The sequence below is a fragment of the Mytilus californianus genome, unplaced genomic scaffold (assembly GCF_021869535.1).
Source record: "Mytilus californianus isolate M0D057914Y unplaced genomic scaffold, xbMytCali1.0.p SCAF_68, whole genome shotgun sequence".
NCBI classification, from domain to species: Eukaryota; Metazoa; Mollusca; class Bivalvia; order Mytilida; family Mytilidae; genus Mytilus; species Mytilus californianus.
The window spans coordinates 877,212-903,520 of NW_026262721.1; the positions used below are offsets into that span (position 1 = coordinate 877,212).

The 26,309-nt window shown below is 33.0% G+C and overlaps 1 long non-coding RNA gene across 1 annotated transcript; it reads right to left on the minus strand.

Moving 5' to 3' along the window:
* Nucleotides 1-26,309, minus strand: LOC127707381 (uncharacterized). Its single transcript, XR_007984835.1, has 3 exons — nt 26,248-26,309; nt 7,989-8,061; nt 1-1,227 (listed from the first exon to the last, which is right to left on the minus strand). It is a non-coding gene; the product is annotated as an uncharacterized LOC127707381 (long non-coding RNA).

The following is a 26,309-nucleotide window of genomic DNA, read 5'->3' on the forward strand; positions in this document are numbered from 1 at the left end:
AAATATGATAGAACATTACAATTTAATATTTCAACACAATAAAAAGGCAAATAAATCTGCGTGAGATTTTGACCCTTATTAAAAATAATCTATTAATGATAGTTCGAAGCCCTACCGATGGAACCACAGAGACTCTTGAAAAGAATTGGGTTATTAAGCAGTTATATATGTACAATTTAGTGATGCTCCACTTGTTTATTAAAAAGGTTGTTTTTTAGGTATTAAGGACACACTAAACCAATTTCATTTTTGAGGAAAAAAGTTGTATAAATAACAACAACAAAAAAAAACATAACTTTGTTTTGGTTTGAAATGTCCTTTTCGGGGGGATTCCCTGTATTTCCCACCTAAAACACGGTAAATTCCGCATATTTGACTTTCATCTCTTTTGAGGGGTTAAATTAACTATTCTTCAGACATACCATAATAATATAAATCGAGATATTGATCAAAAAACATTTTTATTACTTGTTTTTATCGCACTTTTTGAAATCGGCCCTTCTGTGAACAAAAATCAGGGGAAATTAACCCTACCTCTTTAAAGTTTTATAAACAGTTAATTTATAATTATGACTATATCAATGATAATTCATGTCAACATAGATGTGCAATCATTGCACAAGTGAAAGTGATAGTCACATTTATAACCTGTCATTTGCACTTTTCACGGGGAAAATCTTTTATGTTGTATTAATTTCCTTCCAATTCCATAACATGGGTTTGAAATTTACATTCGTCTGGTTTTATTTTCTTAAAAAATGTTTTTACAGACATTAAATACTAACAAATATAGAATACAATTCAAGTTTTGTAGAATACGAAACTTTTGCAATAAATGTTTAGATACAAAACACATGATTACAGTAACTACAGTTTATATACAAAAAAGTATCTGTATGTGTATTCGAAGTGTGAATGTTTACAAACTTAAATGTTGTGAAATTTTCAAATTAGTCTGCGATTGTTTGATAGTCTCCACTTGTCTCTAGCATGCTAGAAGGAATAAGATATCCAGATGTATCAATGTGTTGTATTTGATCTATGTTCTGTTGGACAGAGGGTTTGCCTCCTGAAGCAGAGATTTCTGATAATTGCGATACCTCATAGTATTGCCCTGTAATGGAATCTGACATTTGATGTGGTATTTCGTTGTAATTATTTTGATCTCGTCGTGCTGTCAAAGATGTAAAGGAAGCTTTCAACAATTTTCTTCTTTGGATATAGATACTGAGAAAAAAAATATACAATGAGTGAATTGACAACACGCTGGTCACATTACTTGATATTGTCAACTTTGAAGCACTCTACAGTTAAATATTTCTCTAAATTATTTCATTGGGTTTGTTTACGTGCTAGACGGTTAAAACAATAAAATAGGCTAGGTTTCTGCAGAAAGAGGTTACGTCTTATAGAAGATGTTTGAATAAGCCAAATGAACATTAAAGGAAAAAACACTATTTTATCAGTCATCGACATAAAAGTCATGTATCGAATGATCAATTCCCACCACACCTATTTTCCTGATTTTTACCGTTTGCAATCGAGAATAATGGTGATGGTCTTCCAAGCAAATAAGGTCGTGTAAGTGAATAATTCTTCTTAAACTGGTACTAGGGGCTGTCTTGAACTTTCAGCGAGATGTGAGTGTTTATGTCGTATTGAAGGCTAGCTGTGACTTTGAGATCAAGTGCAGTAATATAAGCGCTGTTTGTGTAATTTTGGTTTTGTCAAATGTTAAAAATATTAAGATGTGATTTTATGGAGGTCATGGAACGAACTAAAAAAAACTCAAAAACTAAGAGTTGTGTCGCGTGCTGCCGAAGAGGATCATGTATCTATGATGAGTTTATTAATTATGTCGTGCTACACACACACACACACACACACACACACACACATATATATATATATAAGTACGTCTGAACCAGTGACGACTCTACAACAAATTTTATCCATCGGATCACCAGTGATGGTGATACAAGGCTGAAAACATATTATGTATATATAATTCGTCTAAATAACAGCCCAACAATGTTAGATCTGTAAATTTGCGTTAGCAAATTTTTCTGTTCTTCCCTGGCCTGGATTCGAACTCATGCTACTGAAAATGTCTAAACAAGTGACAACTCTACGATAGATCCATCCATTGGATCACCAGTGAAGGTGATACAAGGCTGAAACCACACATAACTACTTTAAAATATTAGCACAACAATGTTAAATCTTGCTAATTTCCGGAAGCAAATTTTTTTTCTTCCCTCGCCAGGATTCGAACTCATGCTATTGGGATATCGAGACAACAACGCCTGCACTGTATCCATAGCTCTAGACCACTCGGCCACCTAGACTGAACTAAATAATTCAGCTTTCGGTGGCCTAGTGTTACCTTTCCTCGTCAGTAGAATCTAGAGTTGTAACACAGTAAATGATATGCGTTTGCGGTATACCATATTTTCCGCAAGTTTATTGTTTTCTGTTTGGTATTAAATTAATAGTTAAGATCCATTTTGTTACATCTGGTAATCCGTTTATTTGGCAATCGCCAATGGCAGTCAACAGGCTTAGAGAACATCAGTTGTTCGACCTGCTAGTCAAATGCGTTTTGTTAAAATATACTTTTTCACTTTTTTTGTATTTTGGAAAATGTTGTTTGTGCTGTATTTACAGTGAAGATCACTTCTAACCTCTCATTAGAACTGTCAGAATAATCTGTCATAGAACTGTTCTAAACTGTCCTAGAACAGTTCTACCTAGAACAGTTCTACCCTAGAACTTTTCTAAGTAGAACTGTCAGAATCAGTTCTAGGTAGAACTGACCAAATCAGTTCTAGGGTAGAACTGTCTAAAACTGTTCTAGGTAGAACTGTCCAAATCAGTTCTAGTCGTAGAACTGTCAGCAGAACTGACCAAATCAGTTCTAACCGTAGAACTGTCCAAACCTGTCATGATTGTAGAACAGTTCTAAATGACGTCACCATTCAGTGTTATTATTATCGTTGATAAAGCCACACGCAAAATGAGAATTTTTTTAATATATATTATATTCTTTTGACTTATTCATATTTAAAACAAAGAGTTCTTAAAACTGTTCTATGGATAGAACTGACTAAATCAATTCTAGCCGTAGAACTAACCAAATCGGTTCTAATCGTAGAACTGTTCTAGTCGTAGAATTGACCAAAGACTTGGTCAGTTCTAGGTAGAACTGTCTAAAACTGTTCTAGGGTAGAACTGTCAGGATCAGTTCTAGGTAGAACTGTCTAAATCAGTACTAGGTAGAACTGACCAAATCAGTTCTAGGTTAGAACTGTTCTATCTAGAACTGTCTAAAAGGTGTCAGAATGACAGTTCTACATACTGTCCTAGAACAGTTCTCCTGACAGATTCTGACAGATTTGATGAGAGGTTAGAAGTGATCTCTACTGTAGACCCCTCTACCAAGGAATTTGTTTTATGGCCTTCCAAATACCGTTTCGATTCCTAACATCACTGAAGAGACATTTATTGTCGAAATCCGGATATGGTGTACAAATTTTTGCACCTCATATTTGCGGTATACCATCTTTTCCGCAAGTTTATTGTTTTCTGTTTGGTAATAATTAATGATAAGATATATTTTGTTACATCTTGTGGTCCGTTTATTTGGCAATCGCCAATGGCAGTCAGCAGGCTTTAAGAACATCAGTTGTTCGACCTGCTAGTCAAATGCGTTTTGCTGAAATATACTTTTTCACTCATTTGGTCTTTTGCAAAATGTTGTTTGTGCTGTATTTAGACCCCTCTACCAAGAAATTTGTTTTGCATGCACACGTATAAAAATGGCGGTTTTTATCCAATGCAATCATAGGTTTGAACGTTGTTTTCAATTTAGACTTGTTTATATTTTTTCGTTTGGGCTTGTATTATATTTGCCTTCGGGTTTATATGATCCGTTCATCCTATTTTGACTCTTTCAAAATTCAAGAGTCTATCCTAAATTGAGGTAAATTATATGGCCTTCCAAATACCGTTTCGATTCCTAACATCACTGAAGAGACATTAATTGTCGAAATCCGGATATGGTGTACAAATTTTTGCACCTCATGTTTGCGGTATACCATCTTTTCCGCAAGTTTATTGTTTTCTGTTTGGTAATAAAGTAATGATAAGATCTATTTTGTTACATCTTGTGGTCCGTTTATTTGGCAATCGCCAATGGCAGTCAGCAGGCTTTAAGAACATCAGTTGTTCAACCTGCTAGTCAAATGCGTTTTGTTGAAATATTCTTTTTCACTCATTTGGTCTTTTGGAAAATGTTGTTTGTGCTGTATTTAGACCCCTCTACCAAGAAATTTGTTTTGCATACACACATATAAAAATGGCGGTTTTTATCCAACGCAATCATAGGTTTGAACGTTGTTTTCAATTTAGACTTGTTTATATATATATGAACCGTTTCGATTCCTAACATCACTGAAGAGACATTAATTGTCGAAATCCGGATATGGTGTACTAATTTTTGCACCTTTTGTTTGCGGTATACCATCTTTTCCGCAAGTTTATTGTTTTCTGTTTGGTATTAAATTAATAATTTTAACAAATCCATTTCGTAACATCTTGTGATCCGTTTATTTGGCAATCGCCAATGGCAGTCAGCAGGGTTTAAGAACATCTGTTGTTCGACCTGTTAGTCAAATGCGTTTTGTTAAAATATACTTTTTCACTTTTTTGGTCTTTTGGAAAATGTTGTATATATATATATATATATATATATATATATATATAAGTGCCTATAAATAGCAGCACATGACATACAAATCTATGGGAGTGTGGATTAATCAGTACAGAGATTAATTCAATTACACAAATAAAATTATAGATTGCCTAACAATGTAATTTTAACACACTATTTAGTATGTAAATATAAGAATGTTTAAAATATTTACAAAATGATGAAAATAAACGCAATATTTCGCTAGACTAACTAGCTTTATCAAGCGTGCATCTATCCAGGTGAAATCGGATGTAGATGATAAGAAACTTTTGCAGCTCAATGTATATGTTGCACTTGAATTTAGCTGCCTTGAAAATAATACATAATTTGGATGAAGTTCAAGATTTTTACAAAATTGGTAGTTGAAGTTAGCAACGTCCATTGGCCAATATTGCAGGATAAAAAGGACGATGCTGTGTACTAAATTATTCTTTATCTTTCCTGTATCTTTTCTCATCTTTTTCGTTAAGACCATCAGGTTCTAAAGTGTGGAGTTGGTGGATCCAAAAATTTTCTCTTCTCCTTCTCGCCGTGGTGTCCCACTCGGTGTTGACTTCTATGATTTGGAAGGTAACATTATCAAAAGAATGTTTTGTTGAACGAAGATGTCTTGTGAGAGGACAGTTTTTGTTGGTTTTGTACCATGAACGATGGTTATTGAGCCGAATATTAAATTTGTCCATTGTTTCTCCCACATACTGAATGCCACATGTGTCACATGTTAATATATAAATTGAGTTCTCCGTTTTACAGTTGGAATTTGAGTAGATGGTATAATTTTGTTTAGTAACGGAGCTGATGAAAGAACTGCTTGTATTGGCAGCTTTACAACACAAGCAGTTCCTTCGACCACATTGTTTGTAGCAACCGGGAGATGGAGTAGGCTGCTTTGCTAATACAGATGTCACTAATTTGTCACGGATGTTTTTAGGTCTTCTGAAGGCCATGACTGGTGGTGAGGAAAATACTTTTTTAAGATTTGAATCATTTTCTATAATTTTCCAATGCTTCTGAACAATTTTCCAATGCTTCTCCTAAAAGTTGCCATCCTAAACACTGCTCCCGTGGCATCCCATTCAGCCAGGCATTGCGAATCAAGAGAATATGCTCTACTGAAAATACGCAAAATGCTAGACTTGGACAACTACGTAAACATCTAGTTGTTCGAGGATACAATAGCAACATCATTGATAGCGCTTTCGAAAGAGCAAACAAAACTAGTCGCCAAGAACTTCTAGAGTACAAAGATAAGAATAAAACAGCTAACAGAACACCCCTTGTACTCACTTACCATCCTGATTTTAAAAATGTGTCTTCCATTGTTCAGAAGCATTGGAAAATTATAGAAAATGATTCAAATCTTAAAAAAGTATTTTCCTCACCACCAGTCATGGCCTTCAGAAGACCTAAAAACATCCGTGACAAATTAGTGACATCTGTATTAGCAAAGCAGCCTACTCCATCTCCCGGTTGCTACAAACAATGTGGTCGAAGGAACTGCTTGTGTTGTAAAGCTGCCAATACAAGCAGTTCTTTCATCAGCTCCGTTACTAAACAAAATTATACCATCTACTCAAATTCCAACTGTAAAACGGAGAACTCAATTTATATATTAACATGTGACACATGTGGCATTCAGTATGTGGGAGAAACAATGGACAAATTTAATATTCGGCTCAATAACCATCGTTCATGGTACAAAACCAACAAAAACTGTCCTCTCACAAGACATCTTCGTTCAACAAAACATTCTTTTGATAATGTTACCTTCCAAATCATAGAAGTCAACACCGAGTGGGACACCACGGCGAGAAGGAGAAGAGAAATTTTTTGGATCCACCAACTCCACACTTTAGAACCTGATGGTCTTAACGAAAAAGATGAGAAAAGATACAGGAAAGATAAAGAATAATTTAGTACACAGCATCTTCCTTTTTATCCTGCAATATTGGCCAATGGACGTTGCTAACTTCAACTACCAATTTTGTAAAAATCTTGAACTTCATCCAAATTATGTATTATTTTCAAGGCAGCTAAATTCAAGTGCAACATATACATTGAGCTGCAAAAGTTTCTTATCATCTACATCCGATTTCACCTGGATAGATGCACGCTTGATAAAGCTAGTTAGTCTAGCGAAATATTGCGTTTATTTTCATCATTTTGTAAATATTTTAAACATTCTTATATTTACATACTAAATAGTGTGTTAAAATTACATTGTTAGGCAATCTATATATATATATATATATATATATACATGAGTTCAGTATTCAGTTTTTTGGAAAACTACAGTTCAAATGTGTTATGTCATTCAATCCATTCACTGGTGTAGTTGACAACATATTCACATGAAGATGCTCCCTTTTGCTCATTCAATGAAGTTAAAATGTTTATTATTAGAATTTGACATAAACCATCTTGCAAAGGTGAGCCAAGCTTTCGTATCCAATAAGTTTACAAAATCTGTGGATTAATTTCGGTAAGGAGTGGGCCGCCAGGAGTTATGAACTTAAACTGAGCTGTTGTACAGTATCAATAAAAAGTATGAAACTTGAACAAATAATGTATGCAATATCGAAAGCAACATGTACATGCATGTTAAATGATTAAAAAAATAATTTAATTTATCCAAAAAAAACTTAACGGTTATGCTAGAGGCAAACTTCTGTACGCTTGGAACAATGTGTATTCAACGGACACTTCTATGATTTATTTTGTTTATAGAAACTTTGTTTGTTCTAAACAAGTACACAGGTGCCTTTATAGCTACTGTAGAATTGCTGACCTGTTCGGAAATCTTTTAATTTTGTAATCATTATAATGTTGTAGGGTAAAATCACAAATTGTTGATGTTTCGTGCCACTTTAAGCAATCTCAGCTTGCATTGGTGGAGGGTCCGGAGAAACCCATTGACATTCGCAAAGAAAACCAATGAAGACCATGCTATGAGCTGGGTATGAACTCACAAACTTAGTGGTAGTATGCTTATGTACAACTTTATTTGACATCCATTTGTATTCTTTCCTATTTTTTTTATTTTGTTTACAAAATCTAGCAGAAAAAATGATTCCCCTATTGAATTTTGTAAAAAAAAAAACAAAAAAAAAAACACTTTCTGTATCATGCACATAAAGGTAAAATTGACCCCTTTACATTTTGACCAGGCCACCTATTATGTATAAAATGTATAATCTTTTGATGTAGTTCTAATGGGAATTACTTTTAAACTCACATGGCCAAGAGAAAAATAATGATAGTTGCAAAGGTTACAGCGCCTCCTGTAGTAATTTTGATACACAAACCATCTGCAATGATATAAAAACAAATCTTAAATGATAAATACATCTATATTTATTAAACAACAAATACTTTATACAGGACGAATGAAACGATATGTGCGTGTTGACGAACTCGTTACTGAGGGGCTTGTAGGTTGTCTTATGAAGAGCAAAATTTCCGGTCCCTTTATAAAAACAATCTTTCCAGTGGTGGCCAAATATTTCAGAACCTTTAGCTGGCTATTTAGCCTATTGTTAATTTGTTCTAGTCCTGAATAATGATGAACTTTTAATAGCTGGGCGTTAAGTTAATAATATTTATTCAAATTAATCAATCTGCAATATATATTGAATAGAGATGTGGCAAAGGGACAACAGCCCAACCAAAGAGCAGAAAACATCACAAGGCACCAGTTGGTATTCAACGCAGAGAGTAACTCCCACACACGGAGGCGGGCTGCAGGTAGCCCCTAAACAATAATGTATATTAATTGCATTGTTTTAATATATAAATATACAGGTATTAATATTTTTCATATTTTTCTATTTTTTTTCTTCTTGTATATATATATCTATAGCTAAATAGGCGACTAAGGGTGTAGTGTAGGTCGGGGTGATTTTTCATTGAATGACAGCAGATTTTTTCTTCTCATCATGGACGGAGGAATCACTAAATACCAGTATGTCTTTGGAATGATATTCGGAATAATATACGCGACCGATATGGAAAAGGAAATGCTTCAAAATCTCAAGGATTCTGTATCTGCTACATCAATCGTGGGAGATGTCCTCGCATTGGAAGCATTTAACTAGCCTATGCCTTATTCTGATTCTCGCTAGAATAACCTACCTGGAGGATAATTTAGGGACCATATTTTATTCTTATTACCCAATAATCTCAAATACTATATCCTTACGCCCGGGCCCTATAATTTTTAAAGTCGGAGAGTGCAGTCGGGAAAAACAATGGAAATTGTTATTGTTCCTTCCGGTTGCACTACTTGGAAACTACTATAAAAAATTAACCAGGATATAGTATAGACATTCAAAATTTAAGAAGAATTTTAGCGAGAAATCATTTAAAAAGGGAACCTGTATTCCTATTTTTTATCAAGATATACTTTATTTTTTATAAGTATATCACAGACGACACAAAGGGGCATTAGCTGTCAAGTTCATGTTCACCGATTTGACTCAAATTCTCATATTTGATTTATAACATACTAAAACGTATATCCAAATTATAAAAAGTCTAAAATAAACAATTTACAACGCATGGGCTCGATAATATGTGCATTTCTTGTGTATTTTAGTCTAGATGACATCTAATTAACTTTCGAGGTGACCTTCCAAGACTGTCGACGGTTATATAACCCGATATAAACATAAATATAGATACAAATAGATCACGAACTCGTGCAATTGGATTTTTCTAGATCTGTTTGATTTTATAATATAGGTGAAAAATATACGTTAATCATCGTTTTTACCTGTCTAAGAATGAGTTTTTGTGGATTGAGCCAGTCAATCATATGGTTTACCATTGTTTCACTTTCAATGTTGAAATTGTTTTTCCTTTTAATAACTAAACACGCCTAATTCATGCGTAATCCATCTCTAGCTAAGGGGTTAAATTGAAGGTCACATCAATATGGATTCAATGAGGTCGAATTATTTACTTGCAAGTGAATAATTCATCAGTAATGTTTCTGAGCTTATTTTGACAAAATTGAACCAAACTGGCTGCTCAAAGCGAATTATGATTTCACTTTCATTAATGAAGGATCCAAAAAAACATATTTTAATTTTTTGTCATATCTCGTAGCTAATGCTTCTTTCAGAGCTATCATTTTTTTTGGTTTTTTTTTTGTTGGTATGTTTCATTTTTCCTTTCAATTTTTTTTTTATTTGTATAATTTATTGTAACACAGTCAATTAACCCTGTTCGTTACAGTTTCATATAATTACATAATATCTATGTAATATGAATTTAAGGCGAAATTACTATATAAGTAAGCCCCCTACCAAACCCAATAACAACAACAACAATATTAGTTCGGCAAAATTGACACCATACCAGTCGAAAAGCATGCCCTTAAAAACGACAATTGTTTCTACTTTCTAAATTCGTCAATGGGAATGATATTAATGTCCGCCATTTTAAAGTTACGTTTTTACGCGGAAAAGTGAAATTGGCGGCAATTTGGAATCTTTTGTGTTTTCTGTCTCTTGCTTGTCGTTGGAGTCAAAAATTGATGTCTTTGTATCTCTTAAGCATGTGTCTTATTATAAAAGAAAATATAACTGGAATCGGCGGTCCAAAAACAAATTTATACATTAAAAATTATGCCAAACTGTCCGGTACTTTATCTGTGAAAACATAGGAAAAAACTAAGCTTATATGTAATCTACAGTAACAAAAAAAATAATTATACGTCTCTCAAAGCTAAAAAAAATATTAAGTCTAACGTTCTTTCACCCCTTATGAAACCCCATTTGAAATTAATTCCGAAATGAAGACATATTTTGACATTGTAGTTTTTTGTTTGTCTTGCACATCGATGTCAACATGCATCCATACAAAAACATACAAATAAACCAAAATTAATTATTCTCTTTTGGTTTGATGTTTGACGTTAACTGATACAAAAAGGTAAGGTAAATGTATACTGTCTGCGCATAGCCTCAAATCACGCTGACTGGGAAAAAACCGCTCATTGTTACTATTTCATATTTTTTTTATCCCACTCAGTATTCTTTTCTACGATTTGAAAAGTAACTTTATCAAAAGGATGTTTCTTTCAGCAAAGATATCAAATTGAGGTGACAGTTTTTGTTCGTTTTGTACCATGGTCGATGGTTATTAAGTCGAATGTTAAATTTGTCCATTATTTCAACCACGTACTGAATGCCATAGGTATTACACGTTAATGTATAAATTGAGTCCCCGTTTGACAGTTGGAATTTTCGAAGAGGGTATAACTTTGTTTTGAAAAGGAGCTGACGAAAGAGCTGCAATTGACAGCTTTACAATATAAACAAGTCCTTCTCCGGCATTGTTTGTATTAACCACGAGAAAGAGTAGGTGGCTTCATCGATGATGGTACAAAACTAACAAAAACTCTCCCCTCACAAGATATCTTATCTTTCATCCATTTTTAGAAACAAAGTTGCTTTGCACTCACATGCGTTAACCTGAATCAGTGAATATGATAAAATAAGTCGTGGTTGACGAGTTTTTGTAGTAGACTTGTCCTACTACCTGTGATAAGTGATCAACTATCATAATGATTCCTCTGTGAATTACAAAACTCTTCCTTTTTGTGATTATTCTACTATAATAATTGTTTGAACTTTCATAACTAGATAGCAAGATAGTAAATGTTGTAACGTAGAAGTATATGTTGGGTTAACAAAAAGACGACGTGTGGATATAATAAATGAAACATATTAAAGTTGAACCATCTCGGGCACTTTTTAATACTTCATCAAAAACTGATCTAGTCCCGAACATGCATAAAATACAAATACAATGCAGACAGACATTACGATGTTTTATCGGTAATAATTTTACTGAACACAATCACTTCTCCTTTAGGTTTCATTGGCACTGGTTATCATTGCGTAAACAAAAAATGCTTCAGTAACTCCGAGTACTCTCCGATTTGTACTTAGTGTCTTTTTATTGTGGGGATGTATAAGCACCCTGCCACATCCACTCTGTGTTTTGTTGTATTTCTATTTATATCCATCTGATGAGTTAAGCCTTTTTCAACTGATTTTTATAGTTTGTTCTTATGTTACATGTATACTGTCACACCACTGTCCCAGGATAGGGGAGGGTTTGCGCCTTCAAACTACTTTAAACCCTCCACATTCTGTATGTGCTTGACCCAAGTCAGGAGCCTGTTATGCAGTAGTTGTCGTTTTTTGCTGTGTAACATTTTTTTTTTTTTCATTAATTATTTTGTACACAAATTAGACCGTTAGTTTTATCATTTGAATTGTTTTACATTCGTCATTTCGGGGGCTTTTATATAATAGCTGACTATGCGGTATGGCCTTTGCTCATTGTTGAAGGCCGTACGGTGACCTAGCTGTTAATTTGTGTCATTTGGGCTCTTGTGGTCTCTCAAGATTTAAAAATGATAACATGATAATTTTAACCCTTTGAGCGCCGAGACGTTGTTTTTTCACATTGTTACGTTGCCATACATATTTGAATGACGTTACTAAAAACGATACGTAACGTAACGTCAACACATTTACCTAGACAAGCACATGCACGTTATCCTCGTTAATTGATTAATTTGACATATCATACATTCGGGTAAATTTCCATCATCCTCGGGATTAATCTTTAAACTTTAGTACACGTAGCGGACCTTGCGTATATTCTGTGATTATTTATAAATTTTTGGGTTGGAAATCGAAATTAATTTATTACATATCTATTTTTTTTCTAGAATACTATAAAAAAAAAAACACGACAATATGGAAATAAATGAAGGTTTTTATAATATGATAAATATTACAAACAATAAAGATGTTGAAGAAAATATAGTTCAATCACTGTATTTTTATATAAAGAAGCATGCAAGATTTTATATTAATACGAGGGATTCAAAAGACGAGCAGTGTTCTCAGCTTCTTCATAGTTGACACGGTCTGTTTTTTTTCTAAAGCACCGTCGATGAAGAGTCCGACTTAACACTTAGTACTATACATCAGCACAAAAATCGGGATACTAGTATATAGCATTGTAATGACTTATGATTTAACCATAAAGTCTTAACTGATTGATCAATAAATCGAATGACAACTGCGTTCAGCGGCAAATATTTCATGATATTTCACAACTCTTATCTTTTTTCTGATAATGTATAATCTGAAATAAGTTTACTTTTGCCGATTTGGTTTTGAGAAATGTCACTTGTCTGATTAAACTAGTCAGTCAGGGGTACTACTTGTACAAGTAATCTTTATTTACTTGAAGAAGTAAATAAAATATACTTATATAAGTTAATTATAATGTTTGAATAATCTTCCCTTAATTTTCTCAAAAATTCACTTGTAAATTTTTTTACAATCCCACAAAAATTCTCAAGTTTTGAGATGTAAAAACATGCCTTTAATGATTTTTCCCAGGTTAGCTTATTAGAGTTCAATGTTTCATCTCATTAATTCAACAAAGAAACTGATTGCGCAAAGATCTTAAATATTTGCGCAAGGCCTTCAAACATTGCTCCTTGGGGGTTTGTAAATGAGCAGCGTTCTGAAGATAACAGACAAATGAGATTGTCATTGTCCATGAAATTACACTTAAATGATTAGTTAAGACATCTGCAAAGGACTGACAATTTAAAATTCTATTAGAGCAAAGAAGTCCTAAGAATTCTAGAAAAGAAGATAGGATGACTTTTTCACTTATATAAGTAAAAAAATCTGAATGTCTAAGGGACATAACTAAGCCTATTTTTTCTACCTATACAAGTAAACAAAATACACTAGTATAAGTTTCCTACAAATTTACTTATATAAGTATATTAATATTACTTCTTCAAGTAAATAAAAATTACTGACTGCTAGTAGTTGTGAACTTTTAGCATCAATTTTGCTTTTTTTTATATAGGCTTAACTGATCGGTTTTTTTTTTTTAGTACTCAAGTCAATATTTTACATGTCAAAGGCATTCAAAGTTCCATTAATTTCGCTAAATCTGTACTTTTTATGGAACATTTAATGTCTTAATTTAATGTGTATCTGTGGTCCAAACTGTCTTGACCCTTTCAGCAAGAGTTCGTTTAGGAATTTCGGTAAAATCGATATGGTCCCAAATGCTGTAACCATTATTTTTCATTGCTTCCTACTCATGCTACTTTATGATATTGTTTCTATTTTTCAAAACAATTACATGGTTAGTTTGAAATACGAAATAAAAGAGGTAAACGTTGGTACCAATAGTTTAACCCAAACATTATAAATTACGGACGACGTACTTTCCTTTTGTCTGTGGTTAATTCTTTAAGTTTTTGAATTAGATTGTTACATGCACAAACATAATCGCAATCTGGTTTCTTCACAAAACCTTCTCCAACTTTTAACAGAGATGCGGATTCGATATAAATGAGACTCAAACAATTAACAAAGATATATAGAGGTCAACTTAAGTCTTAAAAGATAGTCGGACATTATACAATATTTCAAACATTAAAAGGATAAAGTATACATAGTCTGTGAATAAATTATCAGAGATTACTAAAATTTGGCTTCATTATTCATTTCCTCAAATACACAACTGCTTGGACAATAAAAGAAACACTCAAATATTAACGAAAACAACGACTGGGACAATAAATCAACTCTGACATGAGTGAAATCAACCGCCGTTGACTGACACAGATAAATGGTGCCGGGTTGAAATAGTTCTCATATCCCATCCATTCTATAACCATAAAGTTAGATTGTGTGAAGAATAGACGATTTTAGACGTCGACCCTTTATTTTCCAGTCGAAAAATTTGAAATAAACTCTTTACAAGAATGGACATTTTCAAATTACATGAATTAATCAACCCTTTCTTGTATGTTCTTAAAACTGTAAAAAATGCTTTGTTATATGCAATATTCAGGTTCCAACAAAAAGGAAAGCTTTTCACATAAAATTTAAAAATAAACTATTGGACTAGATGATCACGATGAGGACATGGCGCAGCGAATGGTCGCTCCCTCGAGATTTGGATTTTTTTAAAGCCAAACGGAAACATTTCTTACAACACTGTGGTCTCGGAATGACAAGAAAGGCCTCATTATATTTTGATATACTAGTATCTCTTTTCCTTAGCTCTATTGAATATATCTTAATCTTTTTCATATATAGTCATACGAAGTAGTTAGATTAGAGTCTTGTTTAATTTTTCCTCCTTACAAAACAAAAAAAACAAAATCAAAAAAAAACGATTCAAAATGCTGACAAAAGTTTAATAGTTTTAATGGATCAGATGAACTGAAAAACTCTACATGCTGTTAAAAATTATGTATAAAAAGAAGTTCGTATATCAATGTTGTGTGTTGGATTTGAATTTTCAATATTAGTATCAGTTTAACTTTTGCATAGAATCAAGCACTGCCGTCCGTGTTTATATATTGTTTTTCTTTAGCTACTGTTAAACAATTTTGGTTGTGAAAAATAAACAATTCAGAATTTTCTTTTGCACCAGTATTATTTGGAAAGAGTCCGTTATAATATGAAAGTCAGGATATTTGGTATGGTTACAACTGAGACACCAATAGCCACTAAAGACATCAGGACAAGACTCTACACTACGGGTCGTCTTAGTTGCCTTCAACAATAGTTTGGGATATATGATTTCCCCAGTTTTTGGTTGGGTTCGTGATGTTCAGTCTTTTTAGTTGGTTTTCGTGTTTTGCAATGGCATTGTCAGTGTGATTTCGATTCATAAGTTTGACTATCCCTTTGGTATCTTTTGCCTCTCTTTTATGTATGCAAGACTGTCCATCATGTAATTCAATGTGAAACAATTTAAATGAGAAAGTTTACGACATTTTAAGCTTTTAGCATTGAAGGATAAAAAAAACCAAACATGACAAATAAAGGGTGATAACGCCAACCACTTGGCCAAAGGATTCTTTCTGGCTTTGGCTTTGGAAAAGCTCAGTATATTTTTGTAAGCACTGATCCCCTTTTCTAAACTTGAACTGTCTGTGTCGTGTACCCGTATATCATTAGAACAAATACGGTAGCAAAAAACATTTGAAAAGATTTTGACTTGTAAAAATTGGACCAAGCACCAAAAAAAACCTAACACACTGACAAAAGACAAAAAGTAAATAAATTAATAAAAGATAGATTATTCGAAACACGATCTTATCTAAAAATAGAACATGTTTTTGAAAACAAAGTGGGACGCATGAACAATTAAGGCGGAGTATGAAAATTGTATGCCATGATCAAGTATTAGAATGATGAATAAAAAATTCAGGGCATGATTGGCTCTTCGCAGAAATTATTTTAAAAGACATTGTCGAATTTATAATTAACTTTAATATTTTGGTATTTCTAAAACTAATGAAGTCAAAAAATGTCTACACCAACAGCAAATGGGTAAGTTTCTCAAGAAAAATGTTGGGTAAAATAGTGCATACAAAAATAGATATTACTGATTTCGACCGACTTTATCTGCCGGCCTTATAAATTTGAACAAATAGTTTTTATTGAATATATATACAGAAACGATATCGAAAGATATGCAGTCTGTAACACTTCACATTGTGAAAATCGGTAGAAACTCATATGGTTTTACTGCAAAACGTTACCAGTAATTTCAAGTACCTGCAACTTTTATACGCATAAACGTCACATACAGCACCAGTTTTGATGACGTCATTCGGATAAACGTTACAACTTAAAAATAAAATAACAATTAGTTTTTTTTCACAGTCAACCATTTGAACTAATTTCACTAAGTAAATTCGATAAATAAAGGCATACAAAGTTTATAATTGGAGTATAGCTTGTGTAAATATTTGCACGATACCTCTAAAAGAAATTGTTTTCAACCACGAAAATTCGATATATTTTTGGGACTTTGAAGGTTATTCTTGTATAACAGAACACATTCAGTTATTTTTCTTCAAACCTATTATGGTTTCGGCAGTAAAATGATGATTTTTACATACGTTTTTAATGGATTGTGGGTTCTCCTAAAAAGCGACAAAAATGTCGTTTTGGCGTGCTAGCGGTAAACGACAAAAATGTCGTTTTGGCGCCGAAAGGGTTAACAACCTTTTCTAATGGTTATATTTAATACACTGTATAAACATATATTATTTCCATGTTTTGTTTAAAAAATAATTCATGGGGGCTTGAATATATCGTGATTTTACCACGGGTTGGCCCTTTATGACAAATATTTTACCCTGAGCGATAGCGAGGGGTAAAATATCGGCATAAAGGGACAACCCGTGGTAAAATCACGATATATTCAAGCCCCCATGAATTATTTCGATTCTAATAGGACAAATACGGCAATTCTTTTGGATCGAAGCGCTCTAGGTGAAGGCATTATTTGCCGTTCCCATAAATAAACGCACTATTAAATTGACGTACAAGAACGGAGCAAACTGAATAAATGCTTAAACTATTTACAATGACATATTTAGTTAGGTTTTGAATGAATCTAAATGATAATTGTATTTATAAATCTTATATGGAAACAAAAATGGCTTATATAACACATTTTAGCATCGTTTGTTTACGTTTCCTTGTTGTGATGATTTTCGGTTTCACAAGCGTTTATTTTCCCGTAAAATGCTTATATTCTTACGTCATCGTTCTATGACGTCGGGTATCTCTTCATAAAAAAGCATATGACGCGGGAGTACGATCGGAACAGCCCAAACAATATATTCATATTTTACCACGGGTGTGTAGTCAAAGCGTTTGAAGAACGTCATGTTAGAATCCATTATTAACTGTCTGCCGATTTGGAAATAATTGCATTGCTCGATGCTCATAATATATTTTTAAAAAAATACTAGCATGAGAAAAAGGGAAATCGATTTTAATAGCTTTCTACAGGAAAAAAAAAGTGTAGGCATTTTATGATGTGAAACATAATATAAGTTATATGGTTTGATACTCCCCCTACTGATCTATAGAGGGTTAGTAAAATCCCCTATTATCACTGAACTAGTATATATATTTGTTTAGGGGCCAGCTGAAGGACGCCTCCGGGTGCGGGAATTTCTCGCTGCATTGAAGACCTGTTGGTGACCTTCTGCTGTTGTCTGTTCTATGGTCGGGTTGTTGTCTCTTTGACACATTCCCCATTTCCATTCTCAATTTGATGTATACATTGCACTGCAAAACTAGGTTATTGGTCTGCCTTTTTTTATTTTCCTAACCCAACAACAAAATTATCTCGAAACAGGAATTGTTATTCGATGAAAGGAATCATCAAAAACTGATAGATAAATTTTCAAAAGTTTTAATATCTTTTTCAACTTATTGTTTTCCAGTTTTTGGTGGGGTTCGTGTTGCTCAGTCTTTAGTTTTCTATGTTTTGTGTACTATAATTGTTTGTCTTTTTCTTTTTTGGCCATGGCGTTGTCAGTTTATTTTCGACTAATGAGTTTGAGTGTCCCTTTGGTATCTTTCGCCTCTCTTTTACCTGTTATTTACATGAACCTTTTACGTAAACTAAGAGTATATAAAAATAAGGAGATGTGATATGATTGCTAATAAGACAACTATCCACCAAAGTTCAAATGAAGAGGATGTAAGTAATTATAGGAAACCGTGTAATTATTATTCATAATTATTTATAAAATTAAATATTATTATACAAAGAAAGTTCATCTTCGTCAATTGTGTCAAGGTACTCTAATTATAGATTGTAAAATACCCCGAGAGTGGGGGCAGAATATAAATAATATATAGACTGCAGGTTGATTATTATGATGGATCAATACAAAGATATTTGACCAATATGTTTTGTTATCTAGTCATGTGCACTTTGAATGTAAGTATATTTATAGATTTCATAACGAGTGAGAATTGGATATCGCTTTATATCAACTCGAATCATTTAATTTCAATATAATAATAAACGAGCCTTCGGCGAGTTATAGTGTTCTTTTATTTGTCTTTGTAAATTATTAATCTTTATTGTTTAGTCCATTTTTGGTAATATCCTTTTGGCGTGGCTAGGCACTTATGCATTCCGCCAATGTGTTACTGTGCTGTGGTAATTTTTTGTATTCTTGTCTTTCATTTTTGCTTATGTGCTTTATCAATAAGCCTTTTTGTTTTACTTTGTTGAAATATTTGTTTGTTTTATAGTGATTAAGTTTATACAACAATGTTGAATGCTGTATCCCTACTTTTGACATTTTCACCTATTATGTCTGTTTGTTTTGTTCACACATTGTTGTCAAAAAAATGAAATTTTATGCAACTGTCATACAAGTGAGAGGTTTAGCTAGCTATAAAACCAGGTTTAATCCACCATGTTCTACATAGGGAAATTCTAAATCAGGAATAAAACAGTTGTTTTCAATTCGTTTGATGTGTTTGAGCTTTTCATTTTTCCATTTGATAAGGGACTTTCCAATTTGAATTTTCCTTGGAGTTCGTTTTTTTTTTTTTTTTTTTTTTGTTATTTTACTTTTTATTATTACTATTCAATTATATAACGAGAGTTGATATGAAGCGATATCCAATTCTCACGAGTTGTTCAAACTATTTCTCTTATTATCAACGCTCTCATTGTGTTAAATTGAAATTTCCGCGAGTGGTTGATTTAGTCTTTTGCACAAACAACATGACGTCATATGTCCTGTTCCGTCGTCAACCTTTTTGTACGCTTCACAAAGAATCTAAAGAGTAAAAATACTTGTAAGTCATGACCATTGCAGTATAACTTACAATCAATTTAGATCCTTTGCCATGGACGAAATGTTCATCGTCTTTACTTTTAGCTTATCAAATTAACGCTTTTTTCTTATCACACTCCGTGCAGTTTGATACGAGAAATATCTCTTTGTGCAATAAATAGACAATAAGAGAAAAACATTTAGCTTTAAAATGTAAAAATATTGTCATTTGGATCGAGATGATATTTTCTTTGTATCTGTATCAGACATTAAAGGGACAAAGCAATGGACCTAAACACGTTTGAATATATAACGTGTACCCAATTTTCTTTTTATAAGATTGTTACAAATTTTGTAGAATTTGTTTTCAAAATGGTGTTGCCCGGGGCATAAAAGCAAGTAAATACTTAAACATAACATTATCTTACCTTTATGCGGAAATTTATTGTAATGTAATTTTATTTATGCATCTTTAAGATCTAAAATGATTTAACCAAACAAAAATCAATTAGTTTTTGACTTTTTGTCTTTGAATGAAACGTTTTGTCCTCCAGAACAAAATTTCGTAATAAGTGAGCAAATCAACATAAAAGCATGTATGCCTGCACGAATTATGAATAACCAAATAGGATCTGTAACATTTTATCAAGATTTTTCTTGTGGACATGCCTAAATGACCTTGTTCTCCACTATCTAGTTTAATATATTAATACATCAGTAAAACTGTAGACATTTTATAAATGCACAAGTTCAAAAATATTATTTAGTCGTTATAACATGCACTCGAAAGCAGTAAGGTACAGGTACAGGTACACTCGAATCTCGAAGTTACATTTTGTTCTGATTTATACCTTTAAAAATCATTATTCGGTACTTCAGCGTTTTGTTTATAAATAAAGCATACAACAAGTACCTCGTACACATTCCAAATATCACTTTTTGATTTAATCAACACATTAATTGATCCAACGGAGTCAGAAGAAATATACTAATTTTAACTTTGGATACTCCGATACGTATATGTATCTAAATTACTCCGTTCTGCAACATCTTTTCTAACGTGTATTATAGATTTCCATCAACATGACATAAGTACGTAACTCGACGTACAGACCTAATCGGACTGGTGTCTTTCAACCATTGCATTTGGATAAATATGTCGCTCAAGTTTTAACTAAATATTCCAAGACTATTAAAACCATACACTAGAATTTTTGTCCATATCAAATAATTGTTACGTGATGAAAATTTTTAAAAAGAAATCAGGTATTTTCTATTTATCACGTGGTTATCAAGACGGTTATTATCGGACATAAAATCACGTATAAGAGGTTTCTCAACATCTTACGAACGGACGAAAATCGCCTTAACTTTACGTAACTTGCCGTAACGAGAAAAGAGGGAGTACTCATTTATTGAATGATTTTGGACTATCGGATGTGCACTTCCTTTCATTAAGATATGCATGCAGGGTTCTTTTAAACCATTTTGAGTTGTGGACATATTATTATATTGAATGCGAGTTCTCTCTGATGTGTACTTAGTGACTTAGTGTCCTTTTTTGTTGAGATTGGAGGGGCAATGAATATTTTTGAAATTTATCTAGGCTCAGATCAAAGGTAAAAAGTCCTGCGCATAAAAGAGGTAAATTTAATCTAGGAGTGAACGACTCTAGAAAAAAATCGGTTTTTAATTTGAAAAAAAAAATCCTTGGGTCCGAGATAACTTTGTTGCCTCAAAGCTATAAAATCCAAATGGTCAGTTCTTCACCTTACATAATTATTATTGAACTATTTTCTACCTAAATTGGCAAGAAAATGAATAAAGGGAAATACTGAAATAGATATTTGAGAAAAAAAAGCTCACTTGAAATGATATTCTGTAATGTATTGTCGATTTTTGTTTTATTTTCAAGGCCTTTCTTATCCTTTTTGTCTATGTTTTTATTATCGTACACTTATTAGTATATTAGTATAATTTAAATTGTTTCAATGTACATTTTAATATCTATATTACAATCAGTTCTGTTGGTGCTGTAGCACTCATACTTTCCATTAGAATACACACAACTCTATTAATTACAATATAACTGACTCCCCCAAAAAACTTTTAAAATACATATAAATAAACAGCGGTTTTAACGACATATATATCAAAGATACATAAAAAATGCCGCCTTTTCTTGCTGTTAGGAGTGGTTCCCAATATTTATTATTGAATACTATCGAATAAATGTGGAGATAAATGAAGAAATTAAACTGTTTTAAACCACATCTTATCTCTTTATGCGTTATAATTCAATATGTATATATATTTATCGAAGTTGTTTTACACTTATACATGTATTAACATTAATCAGAATATATGAAAAATGGGTTATGGTTAACGAGTTTTTGTGTTAGACCTTTCTTGCCACCTTTGATTTGTTTATGAAGTGACCAAATTTCATTTCTCTGTGACTTTCAAAATTCAATCTTTATTATTTGTCAACAATTATTAAGGATAGGAAAAGACTAGTCTACTTTGTTTGAACTATAAGAACTAGCTAAGGCCATATGCACTGCTGATATATTAGTCTGTGTGGCCTATAAATCCTCGCAAAACATCTCTATAATACAGTGATCTGCTGGTCTCACGCAGATATAGAGTTGTGGTTTTCAAAGTCCAGCGCACTGGGGTGTAAAGTCTAGCGCTGTAGATCTAAAGTCGAGCGCTAGAAATGTTAAAGTCATATGAAACGAGTGACTGGTGAAAAATAATGTTTATCCAATTCTTGAACCAATGCATGTATATATCATAAACTTAGTCTTCTGTACACGATTTTATCATTTTTTACGCAAACATATCGTATAATCGTCAATTTTTTTTTTCTCTCTGTCTGTTATGATGTGAAAATATGGCAGCTCCTTAATTGTCGTGTTTTGAAGCCGTAGTTTACCGATTGTCACCTTATAGTAAACAATCAACAAAGAAGCAGGGATATTGAGCACGTGTATAACATGTACAATCAGATAATAGTTCATTTTAATGACAGATCCATGCGTATTGCGATCACCGGGATTTTACGAGGAGGGTCACGCTAAGGTCACTTGCATACGGAAAATATGTCGGCGAATTGCTTCCTGGAAGCAAGCAATTAAAAAAAGTCAACTCCTTCTAAATGTGGACAATTTTAAAAAATTTCTTCAGAAAAAGTATATGTACACAAGTTTTATAATGAAAACTATCCAGTTAGTTATAAAAAACATATGCATCATTTTTTTTTTTAATTTGAGGTTTCATATGAGGGTAGTAATGCCCTTTACCGTCAGGCGTCAAACGGTCATTTTCGGCTACCGTTAGCGTCATATTGGTTAAAATTTTACCGTGATTCGTCAAAATATCCTTATCGTGATTCGTCAGGGGTCTCAAATAATTATCGTTACCGTTATTTTTGGAAAAAAACTAACGTGATTCGTCAAAATCAGTCGAATTTTTTATCGTCTAAAAGAAAGTGTACATTTTATCGTAATGCACCAAAAAGTACCGATAACGTCATTTGGCAAGAATTTTTACCGTTATTCGTCATGAAGGTACCCCCATTACGACCCTCTCATATGACTTTATGTCCAGAGTTGGAGATTTAAATATAAAGGTTGTGTCCTCTCAACCTCTTTTCAATCCTTTATCAAATGTTAATATCGTCGTGAAATGCATGGAATACTCGCCACTGAACGTTTTATAAAAACTAGAGGCTCTAAAGAGCCTGTGTCGCTCACCTTGGTATATGTGCATATTAAACAAAGGACAAAGATGGATTCATGACAAAATTGTGTTTTGGTGATGGTGATGTGTTTGTAGATCTTACTTTACTGAACATTCTTGCTGCTTACAATTATCTCTATCTATAATGAACTTGGCCCAGTACTTACAGTGGAAAATATTTTGTAAAAATTTACAAAAATTTACAAAATTTATGAAAAAATTGTAAAAAATTGACTATAAAGGGCAATAACTCCTTAAGGGGTCAATTGACAATTTTGGTCATGTTGACTTATTTGTAGATCTTACTTTGCTGTACATTATTGCTGTTTACAGTTTATCTCTATCTATAATAATATTCAAGATAATAACCAAAAGCTGCAAAATTTTCTTAAAATTACCAATAGATAGATCTTGACCTGATAATCAGTTTTACCCCATGTCAGATTTACTCTAAATGCTTTGGTTTCAGAGATATAAGCCAAAATCTACATTTTACCCCTATGTTCTATTTTTAGCCATGTCGGCCATCTTGGTTCGCGGGCGGGGTCATCGGACACATTTTTTAAACTATAAACCCTAATGATGATTGTGTAAAAGTTTGGTTAAATTTGTCTTAGTAGTTTCAGAGGAGAAGATTTTTGTAAAAGATTACAAAAATTTACGAAAAATGGTTAAAAATTTACTATAAAGGGCAATAACTCCTTAAGGGGTCAACTGACCATTTTGGTCAAGTTGACTTAATTGTAGATCTTACTCTGCTGAACATTATTGCTGTTTACAGTTTATCTCTATCTATAATAATATTCAAGATAATAACCAAAAACGACAAAATTTCATTAAAATTACCAATTCAGGGGCAGCAACCAAACAACGATTTGCCTGATTGGTCTGAAAATTTCAGGGCAGATAGATCTTGACCTGATAAACAATTATACCCCATGTCAGATTTGCTTTAAATGCTTTGGTTTCAGAGATATGAGCCAAAAACTGCATTTTACCCTATGTACTATTTTTTAGCCATGTCGGCCATCTTGGTTCGCGGGCGGGGTCATCGGACACATTTTTTTAAACTATATACCCTAATGATGATTGTGGACAAGTTTGGTTAAATTTGTCATAGTAGTTTAAGAGAAGAAGATTTTTGTAAAAGATTACAAAAATTTACGAAAAATGGTTAAAAATTGATTATAAAGGGCAATAACTCCTTAAGGGGTCAACTGACCATTTTGGTCAAGTTGACTTAATTGTAGATCTTACTCTGCTGAACATTATTGCTGTTTACAGTTTATCTCTATCTATAATAATATTCAAGATAATAACCAAAAACGGCAAAATTTCCTTAAAATTACCAATTCAGGGACAGCAACCCACCAACGGGTTGTCAGATTCATCTGACAATTTCAGGGCAGATAGATCTTGACCTGATAAACAATTTTACCCCATGTCAGATTTGCTCTAAATGCTTTGGTTTCAGAGATATAAGCCAAAATCTACATTTTACCCCTATGTTCTATTTTTAGCCATGGCGGCCATCTTGGTTTGTTGACCGGATTACCGGACACATTTTTTAAACTAGATACCCCAATGATGATTGTCACCAAGTTTGGTTAAATTTGACCCAGTAGTTTCAGAGGAGAAGATTTTTGTAAAAGTTAACAGACGACGACGACGACGACGACGGACGACGGACGCAAAGTGATGAGAAAAGCTCACTTGGCCCTTCGGGTCAGGTGAGCTAAAAACATCCAACAATCATTCGGTCAAATGCAAACCAAATGCGCAGATTTTTTTTTAACAACGACTATCAAAAACATTGTTCTTTTTAAATGGATAAGGGAGATAAATCGAACGTATATTCGACTAGACTGGTACCCGGCCGTTATTGAAATTCTTGACAATATTTGTATATTCCGAAGGCATACTGAATATTTTACGGAGGGGACCAACCTAATATTCGACATGTAAATAAACGAAACTCGACGTAAGGTTACGCAACATTCAATAACACAAAACCAATTGGAACACTAATGTTTAACCACAACAATAAATTACAAGGTTGCAAAATGAATATTAAATTGTTTACTCTTTTCTTTTTAAACACGCTGCAATATCGGTATAAATTTAACTGCATAAAATTACAGCTCCCTAACGATACGTTCGTCGAGTTTCGTCCGTTCGTGAGATGTTGAGAAACCTCTATAAACACGTATTCCTTACCTATATAAACTCATTATAGATACTAGGATTGAAATTATGTACGCCAGACGCGAGTTTCGCCTACAAAAGACTCACTAGTGACGCTCGAATAAAAAAGGTTAAAAAGGGCAAATAAAGTACGAAGTTGAAGAGCAAAATAAGATCGATTTGAGTTATCTTTCATGGTTTTGATTACGACGTTCTTTCTTCTTTCTTAATATATTTATAATATTTTGTGGGGAAAGATGTTTTAGAGGGATTTTTTTTTCGTTTTGAATTTTCCTTCGAGTTCGGTATTTTTGTTATTTTATTTTCCACTGACAAATTCAGAAATGTCGAAATCAGTGTTTGTGACGATATGACCTGTATCGTACTCGGGTGTATGGTCTCAACGACAGGCTAAAGGTGCATTACACAGATGGACGGAATACAAGACTTATAAAACGAGCCCCTTAATATATTGTGGGTGTAAAGGTTAAAATGTTAAACATTTTTGCGGGTTTCAATGTTCAGAATTTAGGAAGTATCTTTTATTTTTTTTTGGTGAGGTATCCAATATATACATAATATATGCCATGGTACTTTGTTAGGTTAAATAATGCAAAGATGTAATTGTTTTGGGGAGCACAATCTTTAATTTTTAGATGAACTTCTTATGGCGAGCCTATGTTTTAGCAAGTGTCGACCAAAAACTCTTGTGTGTTTGCATACAGTACAATGGTCCTTATTAGACAAACATTTAGAAAAAAGCCATCGAAATCCAATGACAGCATTGAAAAATATTAAATAAAAATGTCATCTTCATAAAAAGGAACTCAAAAGTCTAATATAGGATCTCTCGAACGGGTCTAACGTAAAATTCGTGAGGCGTACGTACCTTTCGTGAAATTGTAAGAAAGTTGTAATATTTCCTCACAGCCGGTGGCCGTATTACATCTA